Source organism: Saccopteryx leptura, chromosome 2 (genome assembly GCF_036850995.1).
Source record: "Saccopteryx leptura isolate mSacLep1 chromosome 2, mSacLep1_pri_phased_curated, whole genome shotgun sequence".
NCBI lineage: Eukaryota > Metazoa > Chordata > Mammalia > Chiroptera > Emballonuridae > Saccopteryx > Saccopteryx leptura.
In genome coordinates this window covers 338,737,377-338,751,776 of record NC_089504.1, presented here as the reverse complement: position 1 = coordinate 338,751,776, position 14,400 = coordinate 338,737,377, and the positions used below count along the sequence as shown (strand labels likewise).

General features: G+C 40.5%; 1 protein-coding gene and 1 pseudogene across 3 annotated transcripts in view; both read left to right on the top strand.

The window, feature by feature from the left end:
- MYO1D (myosin ID) overlaps positions 1–14,400 on the top strand; it is a 372,921-nt gene that overhangs the window by 167,568 nt on the left and 190,953 nt on the right. The gene's annotated exons all lie outside the window — the stretch shown is intronic.
- On the top strand, positions 3,441–3,566 carry LOC136396005 (U8 small nucleolar RNA; annotated as a pseudogene).

The following is a 14,400-nucleotide window of genomic DNA, read 5'->3' as shown; positions in this document are numbered from 1 at the left end:
TACCTCTCTTTCTTTTGTATCCATAATATTCGATTTCCTCTTTCTTATTGGCATCTGAGGGTGGTCTTGTTGATAGCACTAATTAGAATTAATAAAGAGTAAAAAAAAAAAAAAAAAAAACAAAAAAAAAAAAAAAAAAAAAACAACAACAACAAAAAAAAAAAACAAAGGGTAAAACACCCCACAAAAAAAAGCAGTAATAATTTATTATTTCCCCCTTTTTTTTTTTCCTTGTTCTCCTTCCCTCCTCTCCCCTCCTCAGGGAAATATCGTGCCTATAATGGAGGGCCTGGTTTGCGGTGAAGAGTTCAAGGGGGCAAAAAATAAAAAAATAAATAAATAAAATAAATAAAAAAATAAAAAAAAATAAAAAAAATAAAAAAAATAAAGGAAGAAAATCTTAGACAAGCATAAGTTGATCTGCCTGCGGGTGACGGTCAACCAAGAGATATAATGAGAGGGACAAGAGGGAATCAGAAAAAAGGACAAAAAAAGGAATAATCAAGAAGAAAAAATAAAAATAATAAGTAAAAATACATTGTATTAAGTGGAGCAAAGACCAAATACAATGGAGACCTTGGTTTGGGAGGACCCAAAATGCCACAAAAACAAACCAACCAGAAAAAAACAAAAACAAAACCGAAAAAGAAAAACAAAGCCAAAAAAAACCTTGAGTCCCAAATTAACTAATTTGTTCGTGATTGAGGATTAAATGGGAGGAAAGTAAAACGAGAAAAGAAAAAACGAATAGAAAGGAAAAAATAAGAAAAAGAGAAAAACGAAGGAAGAAATAAAAAAGGAAGAGAAAAAGACAAAATAAGGCAAAAAAAAAACAAAAGAGGAGAGAGTGAGAATTAAGTGTCCTGGAGTATAACCCCAAAGGAGGGTGAGGATGAAGAAGAGAAATAAAATGTAACACTTATGGGTAGTGTAGTTCAAGAAAAGGGAAGCATAAGATGGGCAGAGAATAGAAGGACTGAGGTGGAGGAAATAAAGGCAATAAGATAGAAGGAACAAACAACAAGAACAACAACAAAAAAAAACAACAACAACAAAAAAAAACCAACAAACAGTGGAACAAGCTGCAAAGTCTGTGGATTTTTCCTGATTTTGAGATGTCAACCTCTTCCTCCTTCTCCTCTCTCCCTCTTCCCGGTCGGCGACTCTGCACCCCAGGCCCTGCCCCTGCGCAACACCCAGGCAGGGACTTGCAGTTGATGGGGTTCTATGGCAATGTCACACAATTGGCTTTAGTCTTGTTGGTAGTCAAGGCCTGCCGGCGTCTGCAGGGTCTAACGACGAGAGAGTTCGCCTTCGTGGATTCTCTCTCCCAGTCCCCCCCTCCCGAACCAGCAGCCTGGCGATCCAGCCACAAGGCTGCCACTGCTTCTGCCTGGGGAGTAAGAGACTCAAAGAGCTGGGAAATCCCCACTCTATCCCCACTCAGTGCAAGGCTCTGGGAAGGGCTCTGACAGTCAGGGCCTCCAGTGTAATCAGGCGGGGGTGGGAGTCAATTGTTGTCAAGGTGATTGTTCAGCGCCTAGCATTCCGTTGGACCTCTCAACCCAGGCTTTCCACTCTTTGTAGCCTGTTTTGGCCGGTAAGAAGAGGCACTAGTCTCTGCTTGCGACTAGTGTGGTATAGATCTTATTATCTGCCAAGTCCTTCTTGTTAGCGTTTATCCCTGAATATGGAGGCTCTATCAATCAGAAGTTGCCCCCGCCCCTTTAGCGAGAGGCACCAAAAAATATCACGCCTCTTGTCTTGGGTCGGTGAACTGAGAGAGATCTTATCAATTAGAACCGAGGGTGCGCAGATTTCTCGGGTTAAGTTAATTTTAGTAATTGGGTCGCAGCTGTGCTCCCGAAGGTATTTCAGGCTGCCTGCGCGCGCCCCTCCCCCAACGCTTGATTGTTAGCTTGAATGGCTGGGTGAGGTGCCCCGCCCGCGGAGAGAATCTCCCAAGTAGGGAATACCGCCCTGGGGCCTCTCCCGCTCCCCGTGCGCGGGCCGCTGGGAACGTTAGCGGTGCTCGGTCTGCAATGCTCGGTCTGCAACCAGACCGGGAGCGCGCCAGCGGCTGCTTGCCGCTCGCCTTGCAACTGACCCGGGCGCTGCTCGCGGCGGCTGGCGGCGGCGGCCGGCAGCGGCGGCGGCGGCGGCCGGCGGCGGCTTCCGAGTGCGGGATGACTTACCACAGGCGCACTTTCTCGCGGCTTGAATGAACGTCCCTGCGGTAGCTTCCTCCACACCCTCGTCTCTCAGATTCGAGTGATAACAGTCCTTTTGCTTTCAGTTTGCTCCGAAGATAAATTTTCCTGTTTCTAGTTGATAAATTTGTTGTGATTTTGGGGAGATCTGTCGAACGCGCTGCTCACGGCGCCATTTCCGTGACGTCCGGAATTCGCCTTTGTGGAGAGAGCAGGTTCTGCAGTGTGTCTAATATGCAATGATAAAATTGCATCAATGAAACAGTCAAATATAAAGCGGCACGTTGACACACGCAATACTACATTTGCATCAAAATATCCAGTGGGGGACAGCAGGAAGAAAGCATGTCAAGAGCTACTGTGCAGAGTGCAAGCTAGTCAGCAGTAACTCCATGTTTGGACCCAACAAAGTGACTGGAATTCGGCTAGCTTTGCTGGTGCTTTAGCAATTGTGAGAAATGGAAAGCCATTCACAGATGGGGAGTATGCCAAAACATTCATGCTTGATGTTGCCAATGAACTTTTTGACGACTTTTCGGATAAAGGCAAGATAATCAAACAAATAAAAGACATTCCTCTGTTGGCAAGAACTGTTCACAATCGTACCATCATGATGGCAAATCAAACTGAGGCAACACAAGTGAAGGACATAAATGCAGCACCATTCTTTTCTCTCGCTTTGGATGAGTCAACAGACGTAAGCCATTTATCCCAGTCCAGCATGATTGCAAGGTATGCTGTTGGTGACACATTATGTGAGGAAAGTCTTGCTGTTTTGCCTATGAAAGAGACAACAAGAGGGGAGGATTTATTCAAGTCTTTCACTGAGTTTGCTAAAGAAAAATATCTACCGATGGATAAACTTATTTCAATGTGTACTGATGGTGCTCCGTGCATGATGGGGAAAAACAGAGGATTCGTAGCGCTTCTTTGTGAACATGAAAAGAGACCCATCCTAAGTTTTCACTGCATTCTACATCAGGAGGCGCTTTGTGCTCAGATGTGTGGCAAGCAGCTTGGTGAGGTAATGTCGCTGGTCATTCAGGTGGTCAACTTTATTGTTGCCTGAGCTTTAAATGATCGCCAGTTTAAAACTGCTGGATGAAGTTGGGAATAATTATCCTGACCTGCTTCTGCACAGCGTTGGTTGTCAAGAAGGAAGGTGCTCAGCCATTTCACGGCTTGTCTGAGCGAAATCCGGACTTTTCCTGAAATAAAAAACATCAAGCATCATCAGGTAGGATAATCCTTACCTGTTCCTCCTTCGAGAGGACAGATTAGAATATGATGATTGGAGATTGCATGATTCATGATTAACATTTCTGCATGATCAGGGCTTGTATTAAAATTTTTAATTAAAAATAAAAAAGTCAAGCATCCTGAGTTAGCTAACACTGAGTGGCTCCTGAAGTTCTACTATCTCGTGGATATGACTGAACATCTGAAGCAGCTCAATGTGAAAATGCAAGGCATTGGAAATATAGTCTTATCCCTTCAACAAGCAGTGTTTGCATTTGAAAACAAGCTGGAACTCTTCATCGTCAACATTGAAACAGGTCGTTTACTACACTTTGAAAAACTGGGAGAGTTTAAAGATGCATGCACAACAAGTGACCCTGTTCAACATCTTGATCTCCAGCAGCTAGCGGGCTTCACATATAATCTCCTGCAGTCATTCAAAGCACGCTTTGCAGAATTTCGTGAGCACACTCATCTTTTTAAGTTCATCATCCATCCACACGAGTGTGCAGTGGACAGCGCCGACCTGAGTTACATCCCCAGTGTCTCCGTCAGAGATTTTGAGCTATAAGCTGCTGACCTGAAGGCCTCAGTCATGTGGGTGAATAAGTTCAAGTCATTGAATGAAGATTTGGAAAGACTTGCACAACAAAACTTGGAACGCACTTCCTGTCACATACCACACACTGCAGCATGTGAGTATTGCTGTACTGACAATGTTTGGCTGTATTTATGCATGTGAGCAGTCTTTCTCACATCTAAAGAACGTTAAGACCAACCTACGATCACATTTAACGGATGGAAGTCTCAATGCCTGCATGAAGCTTAACCTCACCACGTATCAACCAGACTACAAAGCCATCAGCAAAACCATGCAGCACTAGAAGTCGCATTAATAGTAAGAAGTATTTTATTCATCATTGGTTAAGCAACAGCATAACAACGTTATTAAAAAGAATTCAGAGACTTATTGTACTTTAAAAGTGTTGGTCTTACATAAAATGCACACATTTATTTGTATTTAGTGTTAAACATATTGTATGGCTCTCATGGAATTACATTTTAAAATATGTGACCTTCATGACTCTCTCAGCCAAAAAAGTTCCCGACCCCTGCTATAGTTAAATCTATCTTTCTATTTATACTTTGGTTGCTCCGCTACCACCCACCATGAAAGCTGGAACACCCACTAGTGGGCGGAAGGGACCAGGTTGACTACCACTGCTCTATATGGTGAGCAGGGTTTTTCAGTACCATCTACTAAACAATCTGTTCTTTACCCACTGATATTTTATTATATATTAAATACATATATTCTGTTTCTGAGTGTTCTATTGTTTTTATATCTGCCTATCTCTGCTCTAATGCCACACCGTTTTTATTGCAGCATGTCTCTGTATGTGGTAGAATAAGCCCATTTTCAGTACTCTTCTTTATTAAGATTGATTAGCCTACATATAGACCTTTATTCTGCAATATAAATGTCAATAGATGTTTATTGTGTTCATTAAATTCAACAATACTTTTTATTAGGCTGCATTGAATTTCTAGATTAACTTAAAAGGATTAACATTTTTACAATATTGTATCTTCTTAAGAATATAGAATAGATTTATATAAGTCATTTCTTTGACCTTTAGACTCAGAGATGCCTTATGAATTCATGGTTAATTCCTAGATATTTTGTTTTTGTTACTGCTGTGGATTTTTTAAATTATATTTTCCACATGGCCGTGTTGGTACAGAGAAATAATATTGGCTTGTGTTGGTATAGCTGTATCCAGATGAAACTTTTCTTGATTTATATTTGTTGATTCTGTTCGTTTTTCTTGGTAAATGATTCTATCATGTGAAGAGAATGGAAGTTTTCTCTTCCCACTTGCCAAGATGTTTCTAAGTGTTGGTCTCTTTCATTTATTTTGCAAAGAATTCAGAAAAGCTCTTGGAATCAAATACTAAATTCTGTTGCAGCCTAAAACAGTTTCTTTCTATTAATTGTGGGGTGTGTGTTATATATACTGCTCGCAAAATTAGGGGATGTTTCAAAATGAATATGTTTTCTTTCTCAATTTACTGCTATTAAATTGTCAGGTATGGATCTCTGCTGTCTGTCTGCCATAGTACATTATTCTTATACATCTGTCTTCAGTACTTACCAGTGATGTTTAGTTGTTTTGCAGATCTGAGACATTTTCTTCTTCATACCTGTCCAAGGCTTAGTGTTTGCCCTGACCCAGCGTGACCGTACCCCTCAGTTTGGTTGGGACAGTCTTGGTTGTCCGTTGTAACTATCGGTAGTACCCCTTCCATAGTGTGGATAACAGACTGTAGAGTCTTCTCCCCTGAACTCACTTTCTGTATGCTTGGTGGCTGGTAGGGTCTTCTTAAATCTACGAGGGCAGTCTTTTCACTTCTTTCACAGTTGTCAGTGTCCCAGAGACTTTAGTCCATTGCAGCTCTGCTGGTCACAAATAGGACCCACTCCTGTCCCTCCCAGCCACATGGCCCCACTCTCATAAAAAATTTTGATTTCAGCTCCACACACATACTAGGGCTCTTCGTTTCTCAGTCCTCCCCATAGCACTTCCTTTTTCTTTCCAGTGAGGAATTAGAATTTCTACCTCAGAAAGAGATCCTAAAAGAAAAGTGTTGGCTGCTTCAAGAACCATCCCCATGCCTGGAGGGAAAGCAGTCCAGACTTCTCTGTGATGCAGATCTAGGTGCAGACTTCTCTGTGATGCAGATCTAGGTCCAGACTTCTCTGTGATGCAGATCTAGGTCCAGACTTCTCTGTGATGCAGATCTAGGTCCAGACTTCTCTGTGATGCAGATCTAGGTCCAGACTTCTCTGTGGTGCAGATCTAGGTCCAGACTTCTCTGTGATGCAGATCTAGCATTCCTTAACCACAAAGGAGCAGGATCTTCCCCTGACTCCCAGGCAGACCGTGTTGAGGTCTGACATATGTGATCTCCTGATAGTGTTCTTTAGAAAACTCCACAGGTCATAAAATTAGTGGAAATTTCTGTCGGCTTCCTGGAATAAGCCATCAGTCACCTAAAGTTCCCATGTGATGTTTTCATTTTTTCCTTATCTTTACAGGAATTTCATGGGAAGTTAGGAGAGGCAGCATCAAGAATGCTGTTTTAAACAAGAATCTCCAACAATTGGTTTTCATTTCCTTTTTCAAGAAAAAATAGCTTTATCTTTTTTCTGATTATAGAATTAGAATATGTTCATTATACAAACAAGTTGAAACCATACAGAAAAGTGTAAGGGAAACTGCAGAAAATTACCTAAAATCCCACCATCTGGAGGTAACACCATTAACATTGTGATGACTATCCTTCATGACATCTTTCTGTGCACATGTCTGAGCATATCTGCCATACTGAGGATAGCAGTCACAGGCCTGCTATGTTAACTCTTTTCTGGAAACCCCACACAGTCTTCCCATAATTTTAATAGACTGCCTTACACATACAGCATTCCATACTGGTGCCTTCACTTTTACACACTAGATTCCTAGGAGAAAATTTATTAATTAAAAGGTATATATGTTTGTAATCATAATAGATATTAACAGTTCACATTTCTGCCTGCAATGTAAGTGAATTCTTTTCCCTAATTTTTTTTTCTTTTTTGCCTCAGTGCTATTTACTCCTTTAAGACAATCAGTTTTGGAGGTTCTGGTTTTAGTAAACATCCCTGATTCTGTCTCTTCCAACTTGCCACTGGATTTTAATAAGGCACAGGAAATGTCTGAATATGTGCTGAGAACCAGGTTCTCATGTGTTAAAACCTGTCATGTCATACTCTAATAAACAGTATGATATTGGCATTAAGAATTGACTGTGGAATAAAATAGTGAGTCCTGAAATAGATTCAAGTATCTATGGGAATTTAATCATAGACAAAGGCAGAATTTCAATTTAGTGGGGAGAGGGAGAAAGGGATTTTATCATAATTATTATTAAACAGAATTAGAACAGCTGGTCCTTTACCTAGAACAAAGCAGTGTTGGTCCCTTATATCATATCAAGCACAAAATAAAATTCTAGACCTGTCAATTTTTTTTTTGAAGAAACCCAAAAGCTATAAAGAAAAAGATAAGGCACATTTCATTATATTAAGTGAAAAATTCCCCATTGAAGAGTGTACCATGAACAGAATCAAATGACAAATGAGAGCTTAGGAACAATAATTGCAAAACATAAAGTTAATATAGATTATTTACAGGTAGCTCCTACAGACTCATAAGAAAAAGACAACCCAGTAGAAAATTGGGCATGGATATGAAAAACAAGTAACAGAAGAGGCAATTCAGAAGACCAATAAACACACCCTCACTAGTAGCCACAGAGACGAAAATGTTGACTTAAAAAATAGGCACTTGGCCTGACCTGTGGTGGTGCAGTGGGATAAAGCGTCGACCTGGAACACTGAGGTCGCCGGTTCGAAACCCTGGGCTTGCCTGGTCAAGGCACATATGGGAGTTGATGCTTCCTGCTCCTCCCCTTTCTCTCTCTCTCTGTCTCTCTCTCTCTAAAAAAATCAATAAATAAAATATTAAAAAAAAAAAAGGCACTTGTGGCCCTGGCCAGTTGGCTCAGTGGTAGAGCATCGGCCTAGCATGTGGATGTTCTGGGTTGGATTCCCAGTCAGGGCACACAGGAGAAGCAACCATCTGCTTCTCTACTTCCTCCCCTTCCACCTTCTCTATCTCTCTCTACACCTCCCACAGCCATGTCTTGGTTGGAGCAAGTTGGCCCTGGGCACTGAGGATGGCTCCATGGCCTCGCCTCAGGCGCCAAAAATAGCTCAGTCACTGAGCAATGAGGCAAGGGCCCAGATGGGCAGAGCATTGCCCTGTAGGGAGCTTGCTGGATGGATTCCGATCGGGGCACATGTAGGAGTCTCTCTCTCTCTGCCTCCCTACTCCTCACTTAAGAAAAATAAAAAATAGGCACTTGTAAGATTTTCTGTACACATTATCAAATGGCTTCTAGAAAGGTACCAAATTATGCTCCCCCAAAACTAATGCATTTGAAGATCTTGTCTCACTGAAGCTCTGGATAAACACCTTTTCTAAAGCCTGAATGTTTTGCCTGGACATGGAAAAGAAGCCCAGTTTTAATCTACAAATCTTTCTGTCATGAAAAGAAATGAATCTGGGCCCTGGCTGGTTGGCTCAGCGGTAGAGCGTCGGCCTGGCGTGTGGGGGACCCAGGTTTGATTCCGGGCCAGGGCACATAGGGGAAGCGCCCATTTGCTTCTCCACCCCCACCTTCTTCCTCTCTGTCTCTCTCTTCCCCTCCCGCAGCCAAGGCTCCATTGGAGCAAAGATGGCCCGGGCGCTGGGGATGGCCCCTTGGCCTCTGCCCCAGGCGCTAGAGTGGCTCTGGTCGCGGCAGAGTGACGCCCCAGAGGGGCAGAGCATCGACCCCTGGTGGGCAGAGCGTCGCCCCTGGTGGGCGTACCGGGTGGATCCCGGTCGGGCGCATGCGGAAGTCTGTCTGACTGTCTCTCCCCGTTTCCAGCTTCAGAATTTAAAAAAAAGAAAGAAAGAAAAAGAAATGAATCTGTGTAGCATAAGGTCACTCATCTCTTCCGTCCATAATACACAATTGCTTCACTTACCCACATACCCTTACATGTGAGTTTGTTTGTGAGTGTCCTTTACATCCCACTTGAATGAGAGATCAAATCAGATGGTATTTCTAGACAGCAGTGAAGAAACTGAAGTTCTTAGAATTGCAGCTTTAAGCAAGGAGGTGCTGAGAGAGCAGTGAAGCCAGTTCAGCCAACACATGGGGCTGAGTTGAAGTGGGTAACGATTGCTATTAAGTACATTGTGAGGCAGATCTATCCTAGATAACTTTGTTGCTTTTGCTCTTTTTCTTCTTCAATCTGGAACTTTCTGGTTTTGGATTTATCATTCATCTTTTTTGTTTCATATTCATTAATCCCCAGAAAATAGGATACTGTTTTTGTTGCATTGTTGGGAAAACCTTGAAAGAAGTCCATAGTTCTAACCAGTCATGAAAATACTGCACCAAATAAATGCATTAGAAAGAGTTATGATTCTCTAATGTTCTGTACCCACTTAGTTTAAAATATTTTGTTGTCTTGGAAGAGGAATAGAGTATGGAACCCCTCAAGCAATTCTATTATTATTATTATTATTAATTATTTTGGTGCATGTATAGTTCTAAATTTATGTTTCATTTAGGAAATCCTAGGTCAAGGTCAAAATTGTCATATAAGGTGAATTGAATATGAATTCCCAAAGGGAGATGAAAAAGTATTGGAGAAGTTCATCTTTTTTTGTTGCTGTTCACTCAAATGTGGAATAGGTTGAGGCGATTGGAAGAGTGGCTTTCTTGACCACTCTGTATAACAAATAACATGCTTTTGTGAATTGTGTCTTTATTTGGAGGGAATTAGTTTTTTCTTAAAGGGCATCTGTAATTGATTACAGACAGAAATCTTAATTGGCCACCATGCCATATACTTGGATCATTTTAGATTGCACAGCTTTGATCCTAGCTCAAGGGGTGGAATTATCCCTTACAATGTGCCACAGTGTAATTATGAGGTCAAGGCCCTATCTGTGCACATACCAAAAACTACTAAACATAAGACTTTCTTTCTCAAAAGAATATCTTTAAGGTTCTAATCATCTTCCTCCAAGCAATTTGTGGGTACTCTGAGATCACAATTAGAGCTCATGAATTCCACAGCAGCAAGAGCTGCCAGCCCTTTGAAAATTTAAATCGTGCTAGCCTGGGACCTGCTCCACACCATGCCATGACTTTTCCAGTTTCTATTTCAGTCCTAAATGTGACTCACAGCTTGTAAGACCCATGACACAGTGAGCGGTGGGGTCCACGGTCAAGCTTGAATTTAAAGTCAGTTGGCAGTCTTCTATTGTAGTTATGTAACACTGTAGACATATTTATATAGGAACTAACAGAAGCCTCATGCTGTTAATGTTTGGGTCCCTTGACCTCCTAAGGTCAGTTGACTCCCAGGATTTTATCTTACTTGTCTGGTGCCTCCTGATTAGAGAATGGTGGTGGCTTGATTATTAGGTCCTAGCAAAATTGGTGCTGTCTCCAGAGCAGGATGGGGAGAACAAAGGAATGAGTGAGTGGAGATGAAAATGTGGAAAAGATGAGAAAGGGAAAAAGAGGGGACATAACACTGAGGAAGGAGGACTAGACCTCAAGCTAGTGAAATAAAATAGACAAAATGTGGGCTAAATTTGTATGTGACTGTTGTTTTTAATTTTATGGGGAGTGCAAGATGGAATTGTAGGGTAGTGAATGATGTTTTCTCTTTTAATGCAAAAATAATAAATAGTTGACATTCCACTAGCGAACTTTGAGAATATTATACAAAAATAGGGCTACCTGATGTTATCAATAAATCTGCAGTGCTTTTAAGCTCAGTATGTATAATGTTTGGTAAAAGAAAGAACAAGAATTGTTTCTCGGCCTTTTGCCTGAGATCACATGTAAGAGATGACAGTAGCATGGAAGATCCAGTGTCCTGTTGAGAGGGCTCTTGAGAAGATTAGTCTCTGTTCCTGTACCAGTATTAGCTGTACTTCTCCTGGAACACTGCCCTCAAACTGGCAGAAGGGTCATGGAGGAGACACACTACTGTCACGCCTCCTGGTGAAATTTCCTGGCGTGGTGATATTGAACATCCTTTGTATATTCCTGAGTTTAATGGGGAATGCTTCCCCTGGTTTCTGTTTATGCATATAATACTGGTTGAGATAAATGCATGTGAGCATGTTAAGGAGCTATCCATCTATTCTAGTTAAGAGAATTTTTAAAATCAGGGATATTGAATTAAATTGAATTACTTCTTAGCAGGTAGCCAGAGGCTCAAGTCATTTTTTTTTCTCTTTTGAGCTATCAATACCGAAATTTCTAATAAACTCAGTATCAAAATTATGTTTGCCTCCATAAGATAACATAGACACCTTTTCTTCCTTTTCCTTATTTTCAAATAGTCTAGACAGCATTGGCGTTCATCTGCTCGGGTCGAATTCCCCTGAGAAGACATCTGAGAGGGCGCGTTTACTAGAGCCTTACCTCTTTCTCTAGTTCTTTATAACAGCTGGTTTTCAGTTTGGATCCTTTGTAGACTCAGCTTTAGCCATTTATATTTTTGTATAAAATCATCCAGATTCTCAAACTTTTAAATGAATAGCATTGAACAAAGTAACCTCATAGTTTCTTTTCGTTTCCTTTGCATCTTGAGTCTTTCCTTATTTTTTATTTAGTACATTTGTGCTCTCTTTTTTCTTTATCAACTTTAGTTAGTGATGCACTTTACTATTTTTCTCAGTGAAGCAGCTCACTGATGTGTTTATCAAGTCCACCATTTTTTATTTCTTATTCATTAATTTTGCTTTTTATCTTCAGTTCCTTCTTTTTTGGAATATAGAGAGCAGAAGCAAGCAGGAAAGTATCCTTTTCCAACTTCCTGAGTTGGGCACTTCATGCATTTTCTTTCTTTTAAATGTATTAATAATGAACTATGAAATTTATTCTGAGAATTACTTTTGCAGTATCTATAAGACCTGATGCATTATCATTTAAGTACTTTTTATGCTTAGATTTCCTCTTTCCCAAAATGTTCTTTAAACATTTTTTTAAAAATCATTTCCAGTTGATTCATGTTTTATGTGTGTGTTTTGTTTTATTTTCTAATTCTGTTATTTTTTTAGTTTTATTGCATTATGATCACAGAATGTTAAATGTACTACTTCTAGTTACTGGAATTTATTGAATTTTGCAGGCCTGGTAGAAGTCATTTTTGAGTATATCTTGAAAAATAGGTGTATTTCTTTTTTTGATATTTTTATTATGAAAAGTTGTAAATATTTACAAAAGTAGCAAGACTAGCATGAGTCCCTGTGTTCCCACCTCCCGGCTTCAGCAGTTATCGACATGTTGCTGTTCTTTATTTAGTTCTTACCTCATGCTTTATGTGTTTGTCTGTTCTGTTTGGGGTTCTAAAAAGGAAATCCCAGTTGTATTATCATTTTACCCTAATATACCAGTATAATCTCTATAGATAAGGACTTTAATATTTCATTTTCATACCATATGAAATTAATAATAATGCCTCACCAGCACCTAATATGTAGTTTGTGTTTGATATTCCTGTTGACTTAGAAATGTCATACAGATGGTTAGGGGTGAAGTTCCTCTCACCGATGGAGCAGAGGCACCTTTGGGAATGGAACACGCTAGCCTTTCTCATATTAACTATAATTTTCAATGACATATCATTTTATCTTTAAATAGTATATGTTGTAAAGTTGGCTTATGAATCACAAGGGCTGCCCTGGTTAGTTTGTCCTAATTAATAAGTTAATATTATTTGTATATTCTTATACTTATTTGTTAAATTTGCATTTTATGTTCTTAATATTGGGTCATATTATAGTCCCAATTACAGGGAAGATTAGAAATGGCTCCTTAAGGCATAAACATAGGGTAAAAACAGTAAATTCTTAAACTGAGAATAATATCATAACTATTAATTATAAGGAGTCTCAAAGGTTACTATAGACCTGAGTATACTAATTTTTTAAACCAGCCAAAGAAAAAGTGTGAACAGAATCATTATGTGAAAATTGGATTTTACTGATTTAGTGATTCATTGACCTCTATTCCCTGATGTATTGTTGACTGCGAAACTTTGTCAAGTGGTGGCATGAAACCCAGCAAGGGAGGCTTTCACATCATTTTCAAACAAAGCTCACTGACTTCTTTGTGAAATCAATCAAGTGTTCTGTTTCTCAGACTAAAAGCAAAATATGGAAATCAATTACTGTTGCCCTTAAAGTAGAACAAAACAAAATACTAATTTTTACCGAATGACAGGCACTATTCTGGGCACTTTAGACTTTTTTTTTTTTGAGAGAGACAGACAGACAGGGACAGACAGGAAGAGAGAGATGAGAAACATCAACTCATAGTTGTGGCCCCTAGTTGTTCATTGATTGTTTTTCATATGTGCCTTGATCAGGGGGTGCCAGCTGAGCCAATGACCCCATTGCTCAAGCCAGTGACTTTGGGTTCAAACCAGTGACCATGGGCTTCAAGCCAGCGACCTTTGGACTCAAGCCAGAGACCCTGCACTCAAGCCAGTGACCTCCGGGTTTCAAACGTGGGACCTCCGCATCCCAGGCTGATGCTCTATCCATTGTGCCACTGCCTGGTCAGACTAACTAAATCTTTACAACAACCTGTAGAATGAGTGTCTGTCACTATCTTCATTTAATAGGAAAGGGAACTAAAGCCAGAGTGGCTGAGTAATTAGCTGGAGGTCACACATGTCAGAAATGGAACTTGAGCCTGACCAGGCGGTGGCGCAGTGAATAAAGCATCGGACTGGGATGCGAAGGACCCAGGTTTGAGACCCTGAGGTCGCCAGCTTGAGCATAGGCTTATCTGGTTTGAGCAAGGCTCACCAGCTTGAGCCCAAGGTCACTGGCTCGAGCAAGGGGTCACTGGGTCTGCTGTAGCCCCCCCCCTCCCGTCAAGGCATTTATGAGAAATCAATCAATGAACAACTAATGAGCCGCAATGAAGAATTGATGTTTCTCATCTCTCTCCTTTCCTGTTTGTCTGTCCCTATCTGTCCCTCTCTCTGACACACACACAAAAAAAAGAAATAAAAAAGAAATGGAACCTGAACCCAGTGGGCTGGCCTTCTGCACATGTTAATCCTTCCTTACTTATTCCATAGTGACAACCTTCAGGATGTGCACTCCTTATAGGAAAGACAGGCATGACTCATATTATTGAAGAAAAGTTTATAAAACCAGCCACCAAGGTAATGATGGCATCATGTTCAGAGAGAAAAAAGAATGAGATTTGGCAAAAATTCCTTTATTAAATGTCCTTAGTAGACATCTAATGA